Source organism: Aphelocoma coerulescens, chromosome 5 (genome assembly GCF_041296385.1).
Source record: "Aphelocoma coerulescens isolate FSJ_1873_10779 chromosome 5, UR_Acoe_1.0, whole genome shotgun sequence".
Classification (NCBI taxonomy): domain Eukaryota; kingdom Metazoa; phylum Chordata; class Aves; order Passeriformes; family Corvidae; genus Aphelocoma; species Aphelocoma coerulescens.
The window spans coordinates 22747216-22754404 of NC_091019.1; the positions used below are offsets into that span (position 1 = coordinate 22747216).

General features: G+C 48.4%; 1 protein-coding gene across 3 annotated transcripts in view; it reads right to left on the reverse strand.

Moving 5' to 3' along the window:
- Positions 1–2063, reverse strand: part of CPT1A (carnitine palmitoyltransferase 1A) — a 39844-nt gene extending 37781 nt beyond the window's left edge. For 2 of the 3 annotated variants that reach the window (XM_069017098.1, XM_069017100.1), the window contains exon 1: positions 1983–2063. The gene's annotated coding sequence lies outside the window, so the exon portion shown is untranslated. Of the gene's footprint in view, positions 1–1363; positions 1465–1982 lie in introns of those variants that run through there. The other variant, XM_069017099.1, reaches the window with a different exon arrangement.
- Positions 2064–7189: the final 5126 nt, after the last annotated feature.

Here is a 7189-nt window from a genome sequence, read left to right on the forward strand (position 1 = left end):
TTCAGCCGCCTTTCCCCCAGGATATCGGGGAGAAGACGTGGGGTCCCACTCCATATCTGCCCGGCTGCGGGGCCGCCTCAGCCTCCCCGGCGCGGGCCGCCGCCGGCCCCAGCGCGCTCACGTGACCGCGCCCGAGAAGTGGGTGAAAGGTCGCGCCGCCGCGGCCCCGCCCCGCGCCGCCCGCGCGTCCCCGGCCGCTCCAGGCCTTTCCACGCGCGCCGGGAAGGCGCTGCCAAACAAAAGTTCCCAGAGAAAAGGACCGCAAGCAGGGAGAGAAGCCAAGCGCATCTCACTGCGAGCAGGGGGAAAAGGGCGTGCTCAGCTCGTGCAGCTGAGAGGTTTCTAGTCCGGTTCTCAGCGCTAAAAAGCCTCAGCTGTTCAAGGTTACACTTTTCTCGAACAAGGCATAGTGATTTCTTCCTGGATGAAGCTCTTCAATCAGGGCTGAAACACCCCAACATTTCAAAGAGCTTTCAGATCAACCTACCTTTCAAACTAAGTCACGGCTGTGACAGAGACCGATACCTGTGTAACCATGTGAAGTTACATTTCCTAGGCTAGCAGGGATCCACACAACACCACCTGTGCTATTGTAAACTGGCAATGGTTAGTTTACATCGGTATGCTTACAACAGGAAAAGAACCTGCTTTCCACAATACTTAGCCCACAATACTTATTTTAAGTACCATCCAGTCCTGATGGTCAGAAAAAGCGTAAAGGAGTTAGCAGAGCTGGAAATTGAACACGTCAGATACTCGGGAAAACATAAGGAAAGAAGAACGAAGGCACCAGATCTCTATTTTCAGTGCTACTCCCCTACACACACGTGGAAAGGAAACGAGCAGTTTTCTGTACTGTAATTTCCTTTAGACTGCAGATTGTCCTCTAAGTGCTGACAAACTGCCAGGTTAAGAGGAAGAATGAGACGTTTGTCTTGGTCCTACTTTGCACTTTCCTCTTTCCAAAAAAGGTGCTTCCTGTTATAGTTTCACCAACACTAGTACAGATCTATTATAATTGGATCATAGCCCAAGCAATGTTTTAGGTTGAGTTTTCTATTTTGAACCAGAGACCATAGCGCAAAAGACCAAACTTGTGCGAATATGGGGTGAGAAAATGGAATTCCGTGATGCTGCAAGAATCTTGATCTAGCTTTTAAAAGAAGTCTAATTAGCATTCTCATGCAGTAAACCTGTCACGCCTTGAACAAGATATTACACTTCCTGTGTTTGTAGTTCCAGCAGTTTGTAGTGACTGCGGTTTTTATAGGTTTTACAGGCTGGAATCACACAGACATATAGACTAGTCGCGCTCTCTCTCTCTACACACACAATAAATTCACTTCCGCACTTGAAAACCCACCACTGCTGCCACGCCGCGTGCACACTTCCACAGACGTGAAACTCCTCCCGGTTACGAGTCAAACCCACGAAGTGCAGGTCACTAGTGTGACCTTTGTTTCGGCGGCGGCACAGATTCGGCGAATCTCCCGGTGTACCTGTGCCACACCGCTCCCCTGCCCCCATCCCCGCCCTTATCTGCAGCACTAAGGCACTACCCCTCAAACGGGGGCAAATCGCGAGCACGATGCCAAGGACACCGCGCCTTTCCAGGACTCTCCAGCGCCCGCCAGCACCGCGCCCACCACCCTTCCCTGCATTTCCACCCTTTTCCCCAGCAAGGACAAGCCCTGCTTAGGGAGCAGCGCCCAGCGCACTAGCACATACACCACGGAACTTCGTGCTCGACCTAATGGAAACAATAATTAGGCTAAAACCGGACCAAGCGAGCCCGTCCGGCTGTCGCCGATGCTGCCCTTCCTCAGCCCCAAGGAAGGCGGACGGCGGCGCGCTGCGGGCGCGTCCCGGCTGAAGGGGGAGGGGAGCGGCAGCCCGCGGTGAATCAGCCGGACACGGCGGGCACACGGCCGCCGCCCCCGCCCCCTGCCCGACCCCCGGAGCCCGGGTCCCGTGCCGCTCACCTGCAGAGACCGGCGGTGACCGGGCTGGGCGGGCGGGCTGCCGCGGCGGCCGCTCGGGAAGCAGCGATGGGACGGCGGCCGCTCCCCTGCACGCCCCGCGGAGGCGGAGCAGAGATGGGCGGGGATGGCCTGGGCTGGGCGGTCGACGGGGAGCCGGGACATAGGAAGGCACCGGCGGAGCCGCGGGGACATCTGGCTGTGGGGGTGGCAGTCCAGGGGTTGCGACAGGAACAGGGAAACACGGTCCCTGTGGTCTCGCCACCGTCCACGAGAAAGAAGCTCCGGGGACTGCGAGGAGAGGATCCGGGGCTGTAAACGAGGGGGGCAGAACCGTGCTCCCTGGAGGAGGATTGCGCCTGGGGCACCTGTTTGGTGGTGAAGGGACTCCCAAGGAGAACGGAGGTTTCGAGCCCTCCAGTCCCTTCTGTGAGCCCAAGGCAATGGCTCTCGTGGGCTCTGGCAAGAATGGAGTTAGATCTTAGAGCAAGTGCAGACGAGGGTGTGAGGGGCTTCCAAGGGAAGGCGCAGGCCAGCGACAGCCCTCCCTCGTGGTTCCTTCTGCTCGGGAGCCCTGGCTGGAGGGTCTTTGAGTTTTCTCTTTTGAGCCTGGGTTCTGACTGGAGCAAGGCATTAGGTGAGCGATATCCTTACAAGGCAGCACAAGGGCAGAGTCCCTGTGAGGGTCAGCAAGAGCTTTCAGTCCTGCCCCTTCTGCGTGAGAGCCCCAGCATGGAGCCAAGATAGCCTCCCCTGGGAAGGACCAGCCAGCCCACTCTGCTGCAGCAAATACTGAGATTTGAGGGAAATAAGTACACTCAATCCGTCTCAGGAAAAGCAACTACATTCTTTAAAAAATGCAAAATCATGAAAGTAATTAAAATGCAAAGGTGTCAGTCTCAGGGCATAGTGGCATTCAGTTTGAAAATGACTACTTTTGGAATTTGTAATGGACTTGCCACTTTCAAGAACTTGGATATCAGATGCTTTGTTTGATTTTAGCATGATACCAGCTGGAAGACTGCTCTGTACCAAAAAGAGGTCATGGCCTGACTACAGTGGTGTCAGTATAGAGTTTCTCCTTCGAACTGCTAAGAGCTGGGATTCCTACATTTTTTCCTTGTGGCCACACCCACCCCGCCAGGCAGTCCTTTCCGCTGCAATTTCCAGGATGTGGCTAAAAGCTTCTAAATACACAAATGTGACCAAATCCAGAAGCATGGACACTACACACTAAATCTTTCCCTTACACTGAAGATCATGCAGCGTCAGTCAAAAGAAAACCCCACTTCTGGTCAGAATTTTCCCTTCTAGAGTTGTATGCTTAATGATGCAATTTTAAGATGTTATTCTTTCAGAAGGAAACATAAAGCCTAGAAAAAAGCAAGGTGAGGAGAAGAAAAAGCAGAGGCATTTAGATCTATTAATATTAGCGGGGGAGGAAGAAACGAAAAATCATCGGCTACCCCCATCAGCACCACTCACATCTACATACTTTTGGCTAGGATATGATAGGAATAGTGGGTAGGAATGTAATGTGGACAGTTAGAAGAAGTGGGAAAAATAATCTGTGTGGTTTTCATTATGCACGAAGGCACCCTAAAATGTCTTGTTAGGCATTCATTCATTTATTCTATCTTGCAAGTGCCTTTTACTATCAAGACATTTCTACAAAAAAGAACAAAAAACAAATCTGCTTTTGTTCATTCTACCAGTACCTGCATACATATTTTAGTCTCCAGTCCACATTTTCAGCTACACATTAAATCAGGAGAGTATCAGTCAGCTGAGAGTATATGTTGATGTTAATTATTTTGTTCTCCAAATAATTGTGCAAGCTGTCATGAATTAGGGAGCATCAAGACAGAGTTCATACTTTAAGATGATTAAACCCCCTGCAGATAACCTTAGTAAAGACATGAAAAGCATTGCATTATGTAAAGCTGTGATGACTGCAACTTAGCTAAACCTGACTTGGCTCTGTTTAGCTGGCAAGTGCAAACATCACAGATAATCCTGTGAATAATTCCCACTGGTCCTGACACTGATATCTAGGTCAGGCTCTATTCACCCATTAACCCACAGAAGCCAGTTTGGTACTTCTGTAAGAACAACCTAATCAGAACATTTTGTGCCTTTTATCATGGCAGTACGCACTGCTGAAATGCTTTAATTCCTCTGCTGTGTTTCTTCAGCTAAGAAGGTGATAAGATATAAGGTGATTCTGCCTTCCATGGCTGCAATTGTCTGCATGCCTGCAGCATGGCCTGTGCTTCTGTAGCAGCCTTGCACTGCTCAGCAAAGTTAACTCAATTTTTCCCCTATAATTGGCCTATTTTTAATTTCTAAAAAAATTATGAGTGTCATCAGCACAGACCACATGTGCATGGTGCTGTAAGACTTCTTGTAATTAATTCTGATCCTTGTAATCGAAAGAAATCAAAATAATCAATGACAGGTCATGTTTATCTGTGTCTTGTCAGATTGAAATAATATCAGTTTACCACGCTGGTTATGTAGTTCTTGACCTAAATATATTTGGTTACCTTACCCCAGCCCTTGAAGACTTCCTGGTTTCTGTACATGCAGCATGACTTCTTTGTAGCACCTTTTCTTACTCAGTGTACCTATCTTTCATTATTCCTACTTTTGTCTGTTTTTAAGACGTGGCAAAGTACTATGCCCTAAGCCTGGATCTGGTCTGGAAGCGTGGCTATCTCCAGTACAATTTTGTGTTTATCTGTTTTGGTGTATTTTTAAAAAAATTACTTCAGTTTCTCAAGTTTTTCACAAGCAGTTTAATATAGATAACAGAATTAGTCTGCTCATTGGAACTGAATTATTCAAGACCTTCAGAGCACAAATTGATTGGGTGCAGTGTCAGTTTCTTGAGCAGATATTTTTCCAATTTGCTTGCTAGTGAAAACACCACTGCAGTTTCATTTTAAACAGGGCCAGGACCACTTGGATTTTTTTTAACCCTTCATGTTATCTCCCATAGCATCTAAAAATGAAGGTTTCCATAGTTAGGATGTAAGCACAGGTAAGTCAATGATCCACAGTCACTGACAGCCTGAGTGGCAACACAAGGTGGTAGAAAATGAAATTAAGAACAGCAAAAAGTGTCACTTTGTAACTTTGTGTAGAAAGATAAGTGTATGCCTATTTGTATGCCGGGAGCCAAGGGTGAGGGCAAAGCAGGCCAGACAGGACCCTCCCTGACAAGGGCATCTGAGCAAGATGAGCAGGACAGGTCCTGTGACAGCAAACAGGGTTGGCCAGATCATTAGACGAGTCGAGTCCTCAGCAATGGGGCAAGTCCAAGGCTGTCAAGGTGGAAAACAGCCAGATACAAGTCAGCTGCAGGAGGGCACTGAGAATGAGACCATGCACTTAAAAGCTACTCCGAAGCTAAGCAGGGAGCCCCACTGGGACCCTGTAGAGCAGATTCTCCCAACAGCTCATTTAAAAACCAGACACCTGCAGCCTTTGTCTAAGGAGGCCCAGAGGTCTGGCAGTCAAAAGCCTGGGAGAGGTGAAGGGAGAATACCCTCAGGGCCCTGACAATGTACACACATACATGAGTGCAGTCTTGCTAAACAGCCACATTTACCTTTTGTGGGATGATGCAGGGAAAGTGTTAATTTATTTGTTCTCCAAATAATTATGCAAATTGGAAGAACTGTTAACTTCCTGGAGGGCAGAGAGGCCCTGCAGAGACCTTGACAAATTGGAGATGGTCAGTCTCCAGCTGTATGAAGTTTAACAAGGGCAAGTGCCAGATTCTGCACCAAGGATGGGGCAATCCTGGTTGTGTGTGTAGATTAGGAAGTGAGAGGCTGTAGAGCAGTGCTGTGGAAAGGGACCTGGGGGTCCTGCTCACTGGCAAGTTGAATCTGAGTCAGCAGGACCCTGGCAGCCAGGAGGGCCACCCGTGCCCCGGGGTACATCAGGCACAGCATGGCCAGCCGGGCAAGGGAGGGGATTGTCCCGCTCTGCTCTGCTCTGGGGCGGCCCCACCTCAAGTGCTGGGGCAGTTTTGGGAGCCACAATATAAAAATGATATAAAGCTGTTAGAGAGTGTCCAAAGGAGGGCCATGAGGATGGTGAAGGGTCTAGAGGGGAAGCCACATGAGGAGGGGCTGAGGGCACTTGGTCTGTTCAGCCTGGAGGAGACCTCTGTAACCTCTGTAACCTCATTGCAGTTACAGCTTCCTTATGAGGGCAAGAGGAGGGGCAGGCACTGATCTCTTCACTCTTGTTACCACTGACAGAACTGGAGGAAACAGCACGAAGCTGAGTTGGGGGAAGTTTAGGTTAGATATTTGGAAAAGGTTTTTTACCCAGAGGTGGTTGGGCACTAGAACAGACTCCCCAGAGATGTGGTCACAGCAGCAAGCGTGACAGAATTCAAGATATATTTGGACAATGTCATCAGGTACATGGTGTGTCTCTTGGGGTAGCCTGCACAGGACCAGGAGTTGGACTCAATGATCCTGTTGAGTCCCTTCCAACTCATATATATGATGCTTCTATGAAAGTCCTTACAAAATCCAATATCCAACAGGGACAAGATCTTTTGTCAGGATCAAAATGTTCCAAAACTGTGTAGTGCACATTACTGACCAGTGAAAATCATTGAGTGATTTCATATACCACAAATACTGCTCATGCCTTGCCACATCCTCATTTTCTAACATGTTCCAGACCAATCCTGTCTCCCAAGCCCTCACTGGTATGAATTGACCATCTCATCCTCTGTTGTTATAGTGAGTAACACCACGCTTTGCCAGCACAGTAATATCTCAGACTTTGAGCTGGCTTAGTCTTTTTCCATTCTTAAATACTTTCTCTTGAAGAAGCAGTAACAATTCAGCAGATATTTAAGCAGATCAGAGTGTTTTGCCATGTCTTGCACTGCTTTTTTTAACCAGAACTAACCTCACTTGACTGAGTCGTCAACAGGGTTATCAGAGTACCCTGTGACAGTCAGATCTAGCACAGAACATATGGTGTGCATCTGTGATTGCAACAACAGAAAGATGTTTTGGGAAAATAAACATGCCCCTCTTCTCCTAACCAGGATCTTTTTTATAACACTTTTAGTTTATTCATTTTCTTGAGTGAGACAGGCGTTTTGTTTTTAAGGAGTGGCAAAATGATCACTCAAAATATGTCATGACTTTTGATTGGAGTTTAAATCCAAATAA